The 19,534-nt window shown below is 40.8% G+C and overlaps 1 protein-coding gene and 1 non-coding gene across 3 annotated transcripts in view; one reads left to right on the forward strand and one right to left on the reverse strand.

Annotated features, from left to right (window-relative positions):
* Positions 1–19,534, forward strand: part of CPM (carboxypeptidase M) — an 83,895-nt gene that overhangs the window by 8,845 nt on the left and 55,516 nt on the right. The gene's annotated exons all lie outside the window — the stretch shown is intronic.
* On the reverse strand, positions 11,908–11,970 carry LOC120365172 (U7 small nuclear RNA). Its single transcript, XR_005580183.1, has one exon. It is a non-coding gene; the product is annotated as a U7 small nuclear RNA (small nuclear RNA).

Raw genomic sequence — 19,534 nt, forward strand, 5'->3', positions numbered from 1 at the left:
TGCGTTTGGGTTAAGGAAAGGAGACTATGTCAGATCTTCCTGTTTGGAGGTAGGCTTGGTCCTATAGTCCCAGCTACTTGGGAGGCTTACCCAGGAGGGTCATTTGAACCCCAGAGTTTGAGACTATAGTGCACTATGATCGCACCTGTGAACAGCCACTGCACTCCAGCCTGGGCTACACAGCGAGAGTCTGTGTCTTTAAAAAAAAAAAACAACTAAAAAAAAAACACTTCTATCTAGTGATTTAAAACAATTGACATTCTTCGTAGCAATTAAATGTAATACTGTATAGTAGTTTGTGAAGAGATAAGTCCTAATTAGAATTTGTGTTAAAACAGGTACAAAATGCACTTAAAAATGTTGCTTATCTCTGTTTTCTGAGGACTGCTGCATGTCACAGGTTTTAGAAATACAAATTTTCTATCTATGACCTTTCACATACATACCTTTGTCAAGCTCAACTGGAGGGCTTAATCACCACTGAATAAAAAAAAAAAAATGCTGCCCACTTCAAACAATCTGCCTTGGAGCTGCAGCTGGCTTCACAGAGATATTATGCACTTACCCAGAGTTGAAGATAACTACCTTGACAGTGGGGATACAAAGTAATGATAGGGCTTACTACCCCAGACTTTATCCTATCACAGAATGCAGGAGAAGCCTAAGTAATCCTTCTGTTTGTTTAAAGAACTTTCAACTAGTTGCTTATCCAGTTTTAAAATTATTCTGATGCAAATCTGAAAACTAGAACCACACTTAAAAATCACAACTAAAGTAACATGAATTGACAGTTTTTCGAAGGCATTACTAAGCCTCCTTTCCCATATAATGCACAGGCATATATACAAATACAGGCAGGCGAAATTTAGCATAACATCATGTTTTTAAAGCAGTAATAAATGTTAGAAACCATTTCGTCATTCATTAGATTAATTGAAACTTAGTTCAAAATGTTGCTTCCTCCAGGAAGCCTTGTTTCCGTTCCCCTGGGCAGAGTCAGAATCTCCTTGCACACCTCTTCTCCTCTTGAGCATCTTCCAGTAACTCTATCTAGGTGCACATGAGGCCAAGGACCGGGCTTTGTTCAACTTTGTATCCTAGTCACTAAGACCTGCTTACTACGTGTAACAGATACTCTTGGGGACAAAGCTCAAGAGTTATTAGATGCTTATTAAATGAAACATATGAATGCAAATTCATTGCTATGCAGCATATTAATACATATATAGGATGTATATTTTTGTATTGTTACATATATCGTATGTAACTTTATGTATAAAACTTTGTATCAGGCGTCCCCAAACTACGGCCTGTGGGCTGCATGCGGCCCCCTGAGGCCATTTATCCGGCCCCCCGCCGCACTTCAGGAAGGGGCACCTCTTTCATTGGTGGTCAGTGAGAGGAGCACAGTATGTGGCGGCCCTCCAACTGTCTGAGGGACAGTGAACTGGCCCCCTGTGTAAAAAGTTTGAGGACGCCTGCTTTATATAGTTACCTATGTTGTATGTAAGTACTTCAATCCCTCAAGAAAATGACATTGTTTTCTTAGAAACTTTTTGCTAAAATTAGTTTTATATTAATAAAAAATAATATGATAACTTAGAAAAGTAGAATCGGGGGACAACAATTGTGCCCCAGTTCAAGATGAATCACTGGCATGTAGGAGAAAGCCTCAGGGAAGTTAAGGAATTTCAGGCAGTAAAGGACACAATCAAATTATTCACTGGCTAGCCTAAAATGAATCTATTCCCCTCGCCCTTGCCTTCAAAACACTGACCAACCATGTAATAAAAAAAGTAATTATAGGAGGTTCATCACCATCACCCTCACCCCTGCCTTCATTAAGAAGTTTTTAGGCCAGGTGCAATGGCTCCCACCTGTAACTCCGGCACTTTGGGAGGCCGAGGCAGATGGATCACTTGAGGCCAGGAGTGTGAAACCAGCCTGGCCGACATGGTAAAACCCCATCTCTACTAGAAATACAAAGATTAGCCCAGTGTGGTGGCATACCTGTAATCCCAGCTCCTTGGGAGGCTGAGGCAGGAGAATCACTTGAACCCAGGAGGTGGATGTTTACAGTGAGCTGAGAGCCGAGATCACATCATTGCAGTACAGCCTGGGTGACAGAGTGAGACTCTGTTTCAAAAAAAAAATAAGGTATTTAAATAAATGCCTCTGGCTTTATTTGAACAGTGCAGGAAAAGTTCAAGGGTCTGTCACGGAATTTTGACAAAGAAAAGAAGGTGGGAGGGATCATATAAAGATAGCCTTTTTTCCTTCAACAGTTAAGCAGGAGCCAGGCGCAGTGGCTCAGGCTGTAATCCCAGCACTTTGGGAGGCTAACGCAGGCCAATCGCTTGAGGCCAGGAGTTTGAGAACAGCCTGGCCAACATGGCAAAACCCCGTCTGTACTGACAAAATACAGAAAAATTTAGCCAGATGTGGTGGTGCATACCTGTAATCCCAGCTACCCTGGAGACTGAGGCAGGAGAATCGCTTGACCCCAGGACATGAAGGTTGCAGTGAGCCGAGATCACGCCACTGTACTCCAGCCTGGGTGACAGTGAGTCTCTGTCTAAAAAAAAAAAAAAAAAAGAAAGAAAGAAAAGAAATTAAGCAGAGACATGAAAACCCTTTATTTTGAGTGTCTTTTTCTCCCTGCATCCTCAGGAATGTTGTATACATTTTAGGTGAAGCAGATGACATGTCTAACTATTCTTGCTGTGAGTGGTTCAGAAAGGCACAGTTTTGGAACAGACAGATGGACTATTGAAGGTGGTTTCACCTTAATTTTTAGCTTTTGTTAAATATTTATTCCCTTGTCCATTGTTGGTGACTCAGTTGAGTCCACTCATTAAAATCCTTTTCACTAGGGATACTCACTCTTATGAAAACATAGATACCTGGAGACATGTGGGAAGCATAGGGTCATTTAACGTGGTGATTCTACAGTGGTTTTTCATTGTTTTACCAGAGAGATTTATTGACAGCTTGTGTTAGGCCGTTCTTGGGTTGCTAGAAAGAAATACTAGGTAATTTATACAGAAAAGAGGTGTAATTGGCTAAGGGTTCTGCAGGCTGCACAAGTGTGGCACTGGCATCTGCTCAGTTTCTAGGGAGGCATCAGGAGGCAAAGCAGGAACAAGAGAAAGGGGACGCTTTTAAACAACCAGATCTTGTGAGAACTCAGCATTATTGTGAGGACACTACCAAGCCATAAGGACAGTACCACTCCCATGACCCAAAAGCCTCCCACCAGGCTCTACCTCTAACATGGGGGATGATGTTTCAATGTGAAATTTGGGGGAACAACTACCCAAACTATTCACACCTTACTAATAGTACTAAACATGCACAGTTAAATTTCAGATAAAGGTGGTTAATTAGGGAAGACATTTAATTTCTTGCATTGCTCTTAGGGACTCAGATGAATAATCTTCGTGTGGTAGAGATAAGCCTAACTGGTATATCATTTGTTACTGTAAGTTCCTTTCAGTTTATGAAGAAACAAAGATAAATTGGGAAATGCCACATTCTAGCCTTAACAAACTCTTTAGTTGGACTTGACCATCTTTTGAGTTTTAAGAACATGTACTTCTAAGTGTACAAAATACGTTTCCAAACTCTATGGCATACAGTTCTAGCATAATACCACGTCAGTCAATTGTAGAAACTTCCAAACGTTTTTTACACCAAGAGCTCTTTGGTCAAATAATTCTTGCTTGGAAGTAAATCCCAGTCTGTGTGTGCCAGGCACTGTATTAAGCTAGAGATAATCATCAGCAAACAGCATCTCTACTCTGATGTTTCTTACATATGCTAGTGAGGAAGGCAAATGGAAAACAAAGCAAGTCCAGATTTTGATCATTGCTATGATGCAAATACATAGTTTAATATAGTGGAGAGTGACGGTTACTGTGGAACATAGGTTCCATGAAGGCAGGGGACGTATCCTGCTTATCATTCTATTTTCAATGCCTAAATCATAGCAGTTACTGTTTGAGAGAATGTTGTGTGGAAAGAATGAGGGGAAGTCCTGCCTGAAAAGATGGTAGGTTGAAACGGAGATCTTAAAGGTGACAATCTGTTAGATCTTACAGCCTGATTCCAAAGTGCACAAAGTGCAAGTGATGTGCAAAGGCCTCGAGGTGGAAAGAGTAGAGCAGAAGTGAGACCAGGGTGCCCGGAGCACAGTGAGCAAGGGGAAAGTGGTCTTTGAGGAAGCTGGATGGTGTGCAGGGGACAGAACCAGAGCGTCTTCTAAGCCAATTCTAACATGGAGAGTTTGAATTCTGTTCTGAGAATAATGGGAAACCATTGAAGGGTTTTAAGCATAGAGTGATGCAATCTGATGTGGGTTTGAGAAAGATAGCTTTAGCTACTGAATACAGAAAATGGCCAGTATAGATGCAGGGAGAATAATTCAGTCACAGTAATCCTGGCGAATGTTGATGATGGTGATTTGGATTAAGGTGCTCCAGAGAAGTGAAAGGACTGGAAATCCGTTTTGGAAATAAAATTAACAATACTTGCTAATGGACTGGATTGGATTAGATTGGATTGGATTGGATTGGATTGGACTGGACTGGACTGGATTGGGGGAGGAAGGCATGGAGCAAAACAGGAAAATCAAGGATGACGCTTAGGTTTTGTGCTCAACTGAGTGTATGAAGATTGAAAAAACTGGAAGAGGACAGATCTGGGATGAAATTAAGAGCTCTGATTCAGACATTTTCTTTAGAAATTGTGAACTCCTTAGGAGGTATCCAGTGGGTATGTAAGTGGAGCTCAGGAGAGAAGCTGGCCACAGAAAGAAAGTTGGAAGCCATCAACATAGAGATGGTATTGAAACCTGCAGGACTGATAAAATAATCTAGCAAGAGAATAGAGAGAAAGAAAAGAAGGCCAGAATCAAGCTATAACACCCTCGAACATTTAGTCTAGTATAGGAGCCAACAATGGAGATGGGAAAAAGTCAGTAATGAGCTAGAAGGAAAACTAAGAGTGGTGTCCGAATGTCAAAGAAGGGAAGTGGCTCAAGAAGGCGATGTTTTGGGGAGTACCATGATCACCCACTAGTGATGTGCTGAAAGGGCTCACTAACAACTTGATATAAAATCATACTGAAGGCTAAGATTTACTACAGCAAAGGGTATGCTGCTGGAACAGCAGGATACAGATATACGGTGGCAAAACTAGAGAGGTCAGGGTAGAATTTCTTGTCCTCTCTCTGCAGGGATCCCACATGTTTCTCAGAAATGCATGTTTCTCTCCAGCTGTGAATTGCGAAGACATATGCAAAACGCCTCCACCCAGGAAAGTCCACTCAAGTCTCAGGACTTCAGAGCTGGTCAAGGGAGCTGGTCATGTAGCTACGTAACTAGCCAGGATGCAGACCCCAAGCTGGGTACTAGGACACATCAGGAATCTTCACATTAACTTTAAACAATGATACTGTCTTGATATATTTTGACCACTGCCTTGAGGGCACAAAAATAGCATAACTAATTAGTAAGCATTTCGGGGAGTTTAGTGCTCAGGATTTGGGTCAGGGTCATTGCTGTGACTGCAGGTGTTCCCAAAGATACACAAGAGCTGAGTAAAACATATTGGCTATGTTAACTCTTTCCTCTTGAGGTCACGCTTTATGTTGAATATAGTTAGAAGTTAAAACTGAAAACCATAAAGTTAACTTCTATATCCCAAAGTATAGTTAGTAAAATTATATTTCTCTCTACATAGATTCACTCAACTTATTTAGTAAACTTTTGTTGAATGCCTAATATAGTTCATGGCATATGCTAGCATGAGACTACAGAAGTAAAGAAGTTAGACATGGCCCCTGCCCTGAAGGGGGTGACAATCCAATAAACGCATATGTCATTTGCTGTGTGCGACAATATGACAGAGGTCTCATGGCCGAGGCCTGAAGGATAAAGAGAGTTGAGCCAGGTGAAAAGGGAAAAGCAAGGCAATAAATAGCATGTTCAAAGGCCTGGAGGTGAAGCAGCATATTGACTCTGAGGAGCAGAAGTTCAGTATGGCTTGGAGGGGAGAGAGGAGACAGTGAGAGGGATAGATTATGAAGCTGTTAAACACGTTTTGCTTCATCCACAGGGAGACATAACCATCCTAAATGTTTCTGATAATTTTACAATTAGTTTTGCATTCCAACACAGATTCTCTCTTTTTTTAATTTTTATTTTTTTGTTGAGACTGAGTCTTGCTCTGTCACCAAGGCTGGAGTGCAGTGGTGCGATCTCGGCTCACTGCAACTCCGCTTACTGAGTTCAAGTGATTCTCCTGCCTCAGCCTCCCGGGTTGTGGGGATTACAGGCATGTGCCACCATGTCTGGCTAATTTTTGTATTTTTAGCAGAGACAGGGTTTCACAAGGTTGTCCAGGCTGGTCTCGAACTCCTGACTTTGTGATCTACCCGCCTTGGCCTCCCAAAGTGCTGGGATTACAGGCATGAGCCACCACACCCAGCCCAGAGATTCTCTTTAAGAAATATGGTGCAACAGTCATTTCTGGAACAAAAAGTAGTGAGAAAATACAAACACACCAAGGTAAATAAACCAGAGCACCACAAAATGTAATATGAGCTGTGTAAAAATAGTAACAGTTCCTGAGACCTATCAGTGTGAAAAGTTATTATTTGAATGCCATAATTGAATGGAATTTTTCATTTAAACCTTCAAGCAAATTTATTTTTATATATAGAACTTATTATAAATGTTTCCATCGTGATTATATGTAGTCTCTTTTCTCTTTTGCCCTCAACAGAGCACAGATCATACAGAAAGGAATGTATTTTTTTTATCAGCAGTTTTGGAGAAAAATTCTGTGAATGCCAACCTTATACAAAAACTGACAAACATTAATTATTCAGAATGTAAAGAGAAATGCCAGAGTATAAAGGAAAAGACACTTAGATTTAAATATAATTTTGGAATATTGTAATTATTATTAACTACAGTTATTATTAATTACAACCAGTCATATTTGAGGCAGTATATAACAGCTGTGTGCATGAGCAGGAACATGAGAGGGAATGTATCCTGGTCTCATTTTCGAGGCAAGACATTCAAGAGGAGCAAAGAGAATGGGAAGGCCAGGTGCGGTGGCTCACACCTGTAATCCCAGGACTTTGGGAAGCCGAGGCGGTGGATCACGAGGTCAAGAGATTGAGACCATCCTGGTCAACATGGTGAAACCTCGTCTCTACTAAAAATACAAAAAATTAGCTGGGCATGGTGGTGCGTGCCTGTAATCCCAGCTACTCAGGAGGCTGAGGCAGGAGAATTGCCTGAACCTAGGAGGCGGAGGTTGCGGTGAGCCAAGATCGCGCCATTGCACTCCAGCCTGGGTAACAAGAACGAAACTCCGTCTCAAAAACAACAACAACAACAACAAAAAAGAGAATGGGAAAATGAAAGCAATGCCACTGCTGAGTATTCAGCACCTTTATGTGCCATGCACTGTGCTAGGCCCTTTGCAGATTTTCCTCCTTTAAGTGATATAAAAACTGTGATAAGTTATTTACATTCCCATTTTATAGGCAAGAGCAAATAGATTTTACAGATGAAGAAACTGATGACCTAAAATGATATCTTAGTAGATGATAGATTTGGTTTAGTAACCCAAATCTGTCTTTTAGCAATTTATGTATTCATTCAACAAATATTCATTGAGTTCCTGCTGTCTACCAGAACTTTTGTAAGGGGATGCAAAGAGAACAGGCCTGGGTCTTTCCCTTTAGGAACTAGGGTGGTGGGCCATAATGGGAAAAGCACTGTAATGGGGCTTTGTTTATTACAGTGATCAGTGCAGTGTAGGGACACTTTGTAGCCTGCCTACAGGGTGCTTGGTAAAGTTGAGAAAGACTTATCAGGGAAGCTGATGTTTGAACAAAGGTTTGGCTATTACCAGGCAGAGTGATGGAGGTGGTAGGAATTCCAGGTGACATGACTGGGAAAATACATCCTGTGCTTGGGTAGCAGGAGCAGTCCAGGGAGATGAGAACATGGTGGGATTGTGCTGCAAGAAGCCTTGTATGGCAAGAAGATGAGACTTCCCTTGTACATACGGCCAAACATAAGAATTTGATGGCAATTTCTAACATCTTAGCATCTAAGTTCCTTTAATTTGTGCTCACTGGAAAACACATAGTTTTAGAAGGCTTTTGTCATTGCGGTTTAAAAAAAAAATAGATTGTTCAAAGAACAGTGATACATAGGGAAAATATTTTGAGTCACGTAATTTCTCACTAAAATTGGCAATATTTGTAGCCCCATGGGAACTCTGTTTCCGTAGGACATTCTGTTCGCTGTCCTTGAGAAGCTATCTAAAAAAAGAAAAAAACAGAATAAAAAGAGGTATTTGGGGATCAGTAATAAAAGTTGTATACTTTATTGAATGTTTTACTGTAATCTAGCTACTTATCCACATTATTTTAAATCCTAGCACCAACCCTGTGAATTAGGTAGTATTATCCCTGTTTTACAGATGGGAAACTGAGGCTCAGAAAAAATGACTTGCCTGAGACTACTTAGCTAATAAGGAGCAGAGCTGGGAATTCACATCCAGGTCTGTCCCTATTCAAAGGCCCAGTTCTTCCAGTCTCTAGAGGCTGGAGGCTTCTGTGGAGGTGACCTAGGCTAGTTCAATCGGTGAGGAGACGAGGACTGCTTGGGGACACATTCCATAAACCAGAGCAGCTCATTCTACAAATGCCAACCTTATACAGAAACTGACAAACATTAATAATTCAGAATGCAAAGAGAAATGCCAGACTATCAAGGAACAGATACCTAGATATAAACATAATTCTGGAATATTACAATTATTATGAATTATAGCCACTTATATTTGAGGTAGTATGCAACAGCTGTGTACACGAGCAGGAACATGAAAGGGAATGTATCCTGGTCTCATTTTCTAGACAAACCATTCAGGAGGAGCAAAGAGAATGGGAAAATGAAAGCAATACCACTGCTGAGTACTCAACACTTTTATGTGCCATGCACTGTGCTAGGCCCTTTACAGATTTTCCTCCTTTAAATTATATAAAAACTCTGTGGTATTTTTTTTTAAAGTATTCACACTTTTGTATTAAATTGGAAAACCAGTACTGGAACCTGGGGGTCGCGGGGGAGGTGCTCTTCCAATGACTGGCCTGTGCTCTTTAAGCTGCACTAGCTATCCCACTTTGAAAAGAATGTATGATTATAAATCGTTCTACTATAAGGACACATGCACACGAATGTTCATTGCAGCACTGTTTACAATAGCAAAGACCTGGAACCAACCCACATACCCATCGATGATAGACTGAACAGGGAAAGTGTGGCACATATACACCATGGAATACTATGCAGCCACCAAAAATGATGAGTTCGTGTCCTTTGTAGGGACATGGACGAACCTGGAAACCATAATTCTCAGCAAACTGACACAAGAACAGAAAATCAAACACCACATGTTCTCACTCATAGGTGGGTGTTGAACAACGAGAACACATGGACACAGGGAGGGGAGCATCACACAGTGGGGTCTGTTGGGGGGAAATAGGCGAGGGACAGCGGGGGGTGGGGAGTTGGGGAGAGATAGCATGGGGAGAAATGCCAGATATAAGTGAAGGGGAGGAAGACAGCAAATCACACTGCCATGTGTGTACCTATGCAACAATCTTGCACGTTGTTCACATGTACCCCAAAACCTAAAATGCAGTTAAAAAAAAAAAGAGAATGTATGAAACAATCACAGTCATGCATAATCCATCTCCAAAGAATGGATTCGTTCTTCATGTTATGGTATATTGACTATAATTTTCTGTTTGTAATTACCCAGATTCCAAGCCTGTTTATAGAACTTATACCTGAGGAATGGAATGGTGAGGATTAGAAGAGGTTTTCTTTGATAGTATCTGTAACTGCATCAAACACAAATTTGACATGCTGTGAAGCTCTAGCACAGTTCATGTGACTGTAGATTACTTTGACATCTTTTTGCATACTGAGGTCAAGGAACTGGCTCTTGACGTCATTCCTCGCATCCTCATAGGAGTTCTTACCATCATACCCTGGAAAATAAATGCTGAGATGGATTAACTTTTTACATTGGGTTTCCACATGGGATTTTATAGGAATAAAGGTTCCGCTACCAGCAGTGAGTAGCATGAAGTCTGCCACATTGACCAGGCACTTTTGCAAGAATAAACCGAGGATGTGCCCTCAGCAGGTGAATGCCCTAGACTCTCTGGGGGTGGCAGGGAGTTTGAGTCCCCACCTTTTGGAGTGTGGTATTCTAGTTAATGTATATGTGATGCTTTGCAAAGGTTTGGAGCCCTCTGAAATTGATAAAAATTGCCTCTGTTAGAAAATATTAAATATATTCTATATATCAAGCCAAATATTAGGAGCTTGTGTAAGCAACAGAATATCTTGGTGGATTGCATGGGTGTTGGGTTAGGCAAAAGATTCCACTGTTGGCGCTCCCCACACCCCCATCCTTACTACACTCTGGGCAAAGTTACTCAAGTAATTATCTCAAAATGCCCAGAAACCCTTAACCACCTCTACTGAATTACCTGGACTCAGGAACCGCCTCCTTCACAGCTGAGATTCAGACTTCACTGAGGGACAATGTGAATGAGAGCGTAGGGATAGTAGGGGGCAGAATCTGGTCATCAGGAACTTTGGAGTTTCCAGTGAGCACAGACTGAGATACCTCAGGTGCTAGGATTCCTCAGAACCCCTGGAGGAAGACTGTACACAAGCTAACAACAAGGTTGATTGGCAGGACAGCATCTACCCAGCCCCCTTAACATCTGGGAGGAGATGATGATGCCATGTAGGGACACTTGAACCTGCCCAGAGCATCCTCAGCTCCTGTGTATCCCAGAAGTGAAGTGATTGGGTCACGCAAGTAGCTACTGTCAGTGTGCACCCCTGGGGCCCTGACTTCTACTGAGGGGAAGGCTTTTCCCGTGTGCTGGAGATAGAGATAGAAGTGTATTAAGGGAGGAAAACAAAATAAGCTTTTACAACTGCTAAATTAACAGAATCCCAGGCTGCCAAAACTCTGAGGCTTGCTCAATCAGCTGTCCAAACTGTATTTCCTCTAAGGGACAAATTATGAGCTGGTGTAAAGGTACACGAAGTCTAGTGAGAAACCATTCAATTTTGAGGAGGAAACTCTAGGGAAATAGAGTAAGTTAAAGGAGTAGAGTGTGCCAGTAGGAGAAGGTAACTGTCTTGGAGTTGCAGTTCCAAAACTCAGTAGGCTCATAAGTCATGGTGTGATCTTAGAGGTCATAAGTGACCAACGAGAAATTTAATAATGCTTTTTGTTACATTCCCTCTTTTCGTATAGCCCTTATACCAAGTTATCATCTGGTAGTCATTTTAAATACAGGTTTCTAAGACAGTAGGGTGAAAATGAAGTGTTTGGTAAAGTCATCTTAATTGTTTTTAACTCAGTATGAAAGAGATGTTGGTATCAGGTATTGAAATTGGGGAGCTATCAGAATAGGGAAGAAGTCTCTATTTATGCCCGTACTCACAAATATACAAATATTTATAAACAATAATGAGATAGGCCGGACGTAGTGGCTCATGCCTGTAATCCCAGCATTTTGAAAGGCCAAGGCAAGTGGACTGCTTGAGGTCAGGAGTTTGAGACCAGCCTGGCCAACATGGTAAAACTCCATCTCTAATAAAAACACAAAATTAGCCAGGTGTGGTGGCACATGCCTGTGATCCCAGCTACTTGGGAGGCTGAGGCAGGAGAATTGCTTGAACCTGGGAGATGGAGGTTGCAGTGAGCCAAGATCGCACTGTTGTATTCCAGCCAGGGCAACAAGAGCAAAAAAATGAAAGACAGTTTATTTTTTTTTTTTCCTTTGGGGGTTTTTCCAGCAAAAACCAGAAAGCCTACTAGAGAAATGTTAACAGAGCTGTAACACTATAATAAGACTGTTTAATAACGGTTAAGAACACACACCCTGAAGAACACAGATTGCCTGGGTTCAAACCCTGGTTCTGCTACTCAGTAACTGTGATCTTGAACAAGTGTTTTACCCTATCTGTGCCTATTTCCTATTTTGTAAAATAGAAATAATAATATCTACCTCATAAGTTGTTGAGAAGGCTAAATAAGTTAATCAATATAAAGTGTTCAGAATATGATTGGCACATGAGTGCTATAGAAGTATATACTACTCTTACTGCTGTTACATAAATTGTGATATTTGGCAGCCTTGAAGCATGACCTTGCCATAGGCTTTGTGTTTAAAACACTCAAATTACTGTTCATTGAGGGCATCATTGATGTCAGGCACAGGGCTAGGCAACGTTCCTGCTGTATCTCAATGAATCTACACAATACCCTATGAGGTAAATACCAATTTACAGCTTTAGAGATCGACTTGCCAGTGGTTGAGTAACTTGCCCAAGGCCACAAGGCAAGTACCTGGTAGATTCAGGACTGGAGCTTCAAGTCTAGAGAGCCTGGCTCTGGCCACAGCTGCAGTTTAGGCTGACCTCGTTCCTGCCAGCACACTTTGGGACCTGGGCCATACAAGTTATAGCATCCTGAACAGACTCTCTATTTTATAGCAGGGGAACCTGGGGCCCTAGGAGTGAATGAATTGCCAGCGGTCACTCTCTAAAGTGTCTCTGATGTCCAGATTAGGAAACCTGAACTAACCTCGAAGTCGTGTCTTTCTGTATAGGATCCAATTGCTTCTGGTATGTTTGGCAAAAAAGACTCAGGTTAAAGTTAGCTACTGAATAACACATTTCATTGACATCTAGAATATTTGTGCCCAAATGCTGTGTAGCAAATCATCCTTCACTTTAATTAGCTTATAGTTATATACTTGACAATGTGAATGAACAGAGAAAAACAAGGTTATTTTTTGTTTTGTTTTTTTTTTCAACTTCTAAATTTGCTTGGGAAAATCCTTCGTGTCTTTTACAGGTTTAAAAATGATGTTTAACAATAATGTAGTTATCTTAGGAAAAATACCAACCTATTTTTATCACTCCTTATCATTGGCCGGTCACAAATGAGAGCTTTCTATCTTATGTCATCATCTGCAAAAAGTATATATGAGGATATACAGCATTGTATTCTTAGCATTGCTTATAATAGTAAAAAAATGAAACAGTCATCTAGTTAATGCCACATAGTTGTACACTTAGAATGGGTAAATGATAAATTTTGTTATATGTGTTTTGCCATATTTTTAAAAAATAAGTTTAAGAAACTGGTGAATTGCATACTTTAAATGAGTGGATTGTATCATATGTTAATGATGTCTCAATAAAGATATTTTTTAAAACCCATACATTCATCCATAGAGAATTGGTCAGGTTATGCCAAACCCAGTCAATGGAGTATTTTACAACCTTTATTAAAGAATTAGGTAGATTTATATTTTGACATGGGAAGATGTCCAGAATATATTGTGAAGTAAAAAAAGTTGATGTGCATTTCCATATGCTGTATACACATGTCTACAGTTTTGTCTTATGGTAACACTCTTGTGAATGTCATTATGCAACTTGGCTTTTTCACTTATGTGTGTTATGTTAGAGGTTGGTACATATAGAGATACTTCATTTTTTTTAACTGTTTCAAACTATTCTGTGGTATAATTTTATCTTAGTTTATTTAATCATTTCCATATTGATGAGTCTTTAGGTCATTTATAACTTTTAGATATTTCAAAGAATGCTGTAATAGATACCCTCGAACAAGCACATTACCTCCTTAATTTCCCAAGATAGGCATTGCTAAATTGAAGAGTACATACATTTTTGTGCTGGATGGATACTGACAGATTACCCTATAAGAAGACGTATTATTTACACTCCCAGTGCCACATAAGTGTATACATTTCCCCACATCATAACCAACACTAATGTTTTTTCCATTCTAATGGGTGAAAAAATCATCTCCATTTTAAGTTTCATTTTCACTGTGCATGGTGGTATGCACCTACAGTTGTAGCGACTTAGGAGACTGAGATGGGAGGATTGCTTGAGGCTAGGGTCAGGAGTTCAAGACTAGCCTGGGAAATATAGCAAGATCCCATCTCTACAGAAAACAATTTTTAAAACTAGCCAGGCATGATGGTGCCTTCCTGTAGTTCCAGCTACCCAGGACACTGAGGCTGGGTGATTGCTTGAACCCAGGGCCGTGGTTGCACCACTGTACTCTACCCTGAGTGACAGAGTAAGAATCTGTCTCTAATTAATTAATTAATTACATTTACATGATTGAAACTCAGAATGAACATGTTTCCACATAATTCCTCATTAAATAAACACTGAGATACTGCCCCAGATGAACAAACACAAATCCCTGCCCTTATGGAACTTCTGTTCAATTCCGTGGGTTGTTTCTATTTCCTCATGCCATTTGCCTATTTTTCTATTTATTCATGCTTTGTTATACACATAGCAAATATTTTTACCTCTTCTGTGGCTTGTCTTTTAAACTTCATTTTTAGTATCTTTGGCCTTATAGAAGTTTTTAATTTTTATGAGGTCATATTCATCAGTGCTTTATGCTTTTATTTTTTGTGCCTCACTTAAAAAGGTCCTTTTTGCCCCAAGGTCATAAATATATTCTATATATTTTTCAATATTTTTATGGTTTTGGTCTTTACATTTGGCACCTAACTCCATCTGGAATCTATTTTTGGGAAAGGAGTGGCATACAGATAGATTTCAAGTCTTACGGTATATATTTTTGAGTGCTCAAATTTTTTAAAAGTATGTATGACTTTGGTAAGCAGAAAGAGCCATGAGGAGTTGGAAGAGATGCTCAGAAACTGGGTGTCCATTCTGGGTGGGCCCAGGAGTTTGCAATTTTAGCAGATAACCTCCAGAGAAAAGAGAAAGTGATGCGGGAAAGAAAAAAAAAAAAAAAGACTGTGTCCTGTGGAGTAGATTCAGGTCATAATGACTGTATGTGGAGACAGAACAGAAAGAGTAGCCCCGGGCTAGCCTTCTATCCTGGTAGCTACAGCACCTTAGGAAGTACATAAAGTACATGAAGTACCACAGCTTTGCAAGAACTGGAAGACAAGCCAGAATGAATCAGAGATGGGATTCTTTAGTATTTGTACTTGTAAGAGAATTTTTAGTCTCTCATCTGGTACAAAAATTAGTTTGAGATAATAGCCCATTTAAAAATAACACAGGCTGGGCACAGTGGCTTACACCTGTAATCCCAGCACTTTGGGAGGCCAAAGCGGGTGGATCACCTGAGGTCAGGAGTTCAAGAGCAGCCTGGCCAACATAGTAAAACCCTGTCTCTACTAAAAATACAAAGTTGGGCGTGGTGGCGGACGCCTGTATCCCAGCTACTAGGGAGGCTGAGGAAGGAGAATTGCTTAAACCTGGGCGATAGAGGTTGCAGTGAGCTGAGATTGTGCCACTGCATTCCAGCCTGGGCAACAGAGTGAGACTCCATCTCATAAATAAATGAATATATAAATAAATAAAAATAACACAGCCCTGGATTAATGATGAATTTTCATTCTGACTAGCAAAGGTTAGTAAAAGTGGATGACTATGTGTAGGCATGTTAATTAACACTTTTTAGATTCCAGAAAGAGAATGTTGTGTGGCAGAAATATATGCACAAATGTACAAGCCTTCTGTAGATGATTCTTTAGAGACAGGTGGAGTGGGAGCTACCCTGGGCTAACCTACCCCAAATCACTGCACTACCTTCTTCCCTTGACATTAAAACCATGTGATTTATTAGTGTCTGTGTTTCACCCATGAGTTCAGAAATCCCAGTGCATCTATCAAACACATATGTTTGCTTATTGTGCATGTCGTTCTAAATGCTCCTTCACTGCCTGTCACAACCCTGTGAGGTACTATTATAAGTCTCCTTTACACATGAGGAAACTGAGTCTCCAGAGATTAAATAAGTTGCCCACTGTCCCACAAGCAGTAGCAGCATTGGGATTTGGACTCAAGTTGTCTGGCTTCAGGTTCGCAAAATCACTCCAATAATGTTGCCTCCAAATTGGCTATTTCAGCAGCTGCATTGTTCAGGAAAGTATTATACTCTGATGAGCCTTCATGAGGCAGGGCTAAAAAAACCTGTGTCAGGAAAAGACACCAACATCTCACTGTTTATAAGACCATGCTGGAAGGAGCCTCTTTGAAGTCAAACAACAGAGCCACTGCTCTGGTGCCAGCAGCACTCTTATCCAGCCTTCTGACTTCAGTCACAGTGTGAACTCTATAGTTCCAGGCAAAGGTTAGCCACGGGGTAAAAAAAAAATGGAGAAGCGTGCCTTCAGGTATAAGATGTTGTGTGTTCGTGCAGGGATTAGCCCTGTTTAGGCTTAATTCTGGAAGGCAGGGGTTCTTTAATTGGTTCACATTCCCTGATGGAATACTATGCCTTCCTGAGAATGATTTACATTTATGCAACAGTAAGCAGGAGAATCCCTTGAACCCAGGAGGCGGAGACTGCAGTGAATTGAGATCGCGCCACTGCACTCCAGCATGGGCGATAGAACTAGACTCTGTCTCAAAAAAAACCACAGTGGCACCTGTAATCCCAGCATTTTGGTATGTTCAATCTATGGTTGGTCTTCAAGAGCTCATCTAATTCTGAGTGGTGGCTGGGCATGTCTGAAGGTATTAGCAATTCTGTTGCCGAGCATTGCTGATGTATTGAGTAATGTGAAAACCTTGGCGAATCTTGTTGCCTTTTTCCCCTGAGAATCTGTCTCATCCTGCAGCCCAACCATTTGACTACGTGGTAAAATGAAGTAACTTGAGTAAGGCCATGTCTACAAATTTCTTAATCTCAATTGACGTAAATAAATGTACATCATCAGAAAGCATAAAGCTGGCCACTGTGTACTGCAAATGATGGACACAGAGTTATGATTGTCCCGGCAGACTTGAGATGAGCTAGGGCTACATCGATCCATTATAAGTTATCTATTACAGTAAAGAGTGTCTCTGGAATGGCTTCTTATAATTATTTGGACTTTCTACCAAGGTTTCTGTGTAACGGCCTATGGAAAAGTAGATTCCTTTCAAGAGACCTGACTTGCCAGGCATGGTGTTTCATGCCTGTAATCCCAGTGCTTTTGGGGGCCAAGGGGGAGGATCACTTGAATCCAGGAGTTTGAGACCAGCCTTGGCAACAAAGTGAGACCCTATCTCTCCAAAAAGTAGCCAGGTGTAGTGTGGTGCATGCCTGTGGTCCCAGCTACATGGGAGTGCAAGACAGGAGGATCACCTGAGCCCAAGAATTCCAGGCTGCAGTGGGCCGTGTTCACACCACTGTATGCCAGCCTGGGCAACAGAGCAAGACACAGTCAAAAGAAAGAAAGAATGAGAGAAAGGGAGGAAGGGAGGGAGGAAAGGAGAGAGGAACAGAGGGAGGGACGGAGGGAGGGAGGCCTGACTGGTATAATGTATTTATGTGCATGAAATCAGTTCTAGGCCTCTGAATATGGCACCTGGCCCACTCTTTCTTAAGGAATAGTTTGCCGGTGAGCAATGTGCTGTGTGACCAAGTTGCTTCATGTTCTTTGTGAAATTGGCAGAGCATAAATTATTAACTAAAAATATACAAACTAAGATCAAGATAAGATGTGCTTTAATGAATGGGTAAACTCAAATGGCTTATTAACAGCTTCATTTCCTCATGCTCCTTCTGAAATGGGCATTTCTCAACCTACATTTTAAGGTAGGAGCTGATTTGAGATGCAAGTTAATTATGCAGTGTGTTGAAGCCAAGGAGTTGGGCTTCGGAGATTTTCTGACTTAAAAATGTTTCGTGGTGGTGCCCACGTAACCTTGGGTCTACTGGCAAACAGTTCAGAGCCTTAGCATTCACTGTTGGTCCTTTCGATATATTGAAGGTAAGCTACCGTTTACAGGTATGAGGGCATTATCGACTGATACTTCAATAGTTCCAAGGTGGGGGACAAAGAGGAAGATGGCTTTATTAAAGCTACTGTCTTCAGCTCAGGAAAAACATAGGATTAGCCGACTGTAAATGCACAGCTTGAGAAATCTACCAACTAACCAAATAGGTTCAAGTTTCCTTGTGAGCATGCAGGCCTACTTTGTAGGTAACATTGACTTTGTTAACCATGTTTGTTAACAATAACACTGTAGGCAGTTATTGTCTCAGAGCTCTTACAGATACAAAAGAAGATAAACTTACAACTTGCAGAAAGCATCTTCTCGTCGATGAATCTAAGTAATGCTCTTCTATTGGAGAAGTCACTCATTAATCGTGACTTTTTATCAGTTTTGTAGGATGGAGAGAGGGACACGGGAGATGACGCTCTTGCTTTATTTTGGGAGTTAGATGTCTCAAGTTCTCTATTCTGAGAAAGGTAAACATCAATTGCCTCTGAGGTAGTAATAGAATCATGTCTGTTTTACACTGGAGAAACATTAACCTTAGAGTAAAACAAACAAAAACCCAGTTCAAAGCTCAGGCTGTCTGAGCCCATCTCCTTATTTGTCAAATAAGGATAATAATCCCTGCCTTACATATCTTGTGGGGTTTCTGTTGAGGATTAAATTATAAAACACTTTGGAAATTATGTAAAATATCAGTATTTTAAGCAGGTATGATTTCCTGAAATCTTTGAGTTTTTCCATTGATTCCATGATTACAACATCATTTAAATATGCCACCCCTCTGCTATCCTAATACCCCAAATCTCAGTGAAACACTGAAAAAGTCCAAAAGCAACAGTGATTTCTACTGAAGCAGCTCTCCTTAAACACCCCTCAATTAGTGATCATTGCTAATGGGTCTACCAAGAGTGTCATTGCCAAATACTTTGATAAGCTTGAGAAATCTATTGATAATTTCTTGAGGCAGGGTATTTCAGTATGTGGAATATTTGGGTACTAGTTATTGGGGTGTTTTTTGAGTAAAATATTGATATTTGTATTGACTTTTCAACAGCAGGTACAGCAAATTTAACATGGTACCTTGCTACAGAAATTAATGAGTACCCAGTCATAGTTTAAATTATGTAGATTACAGTACACTCATATTCTTCTTGGCTATCTTAAAAATGAATAGAAACAAAAAGGTAGGCAAATATCATATTTACCACTCCTTAGAAAGAGATTGAATGACTGTCACGTCGATTCTCAAGCTTGTTAGTGAGTATGTGTTATGATTTTGTTAAAGGGTAAATTGAAAGGATCCTTAAAGCAACAGATGTTTGGTCCTGCATTGATGCTCATTAAGTAGAGCTCCTCAGTTGGCATTCCCAGGCTGGGTGACATGCAGGTGCCTCTTTCTGATACTCTCCTTCCCAGTCCCTGTACCATTCCCTTCCCCTCTCCGCTTCTATCTCCTCTCTCCCCTTTCTCTCCTGCAATATTCTGGCCACTCGCTCTGTTCTACACAGAGCCTGAAAGGGAGTGGTGATCTAATCAAGACGAAGTAAGTCCGAACATTTACATTCCTTCGCCTTCACTCCATTCAAAGCCCAATCTTGAGG

Source organism: Saimiri boliviensis, chromosome 7, assembly GCF_048565385.1.
Source record: "Saimiri boliviensis isolate mSaiBol1 chromosome 7, mSaiBol1.pri, whole genome shotgun sequence".
NCBI lineage: Eukaryota > Metazoa > Chordata > Mammalia > Primates > Cebidae > Saimiri > Saimiri boliviensis.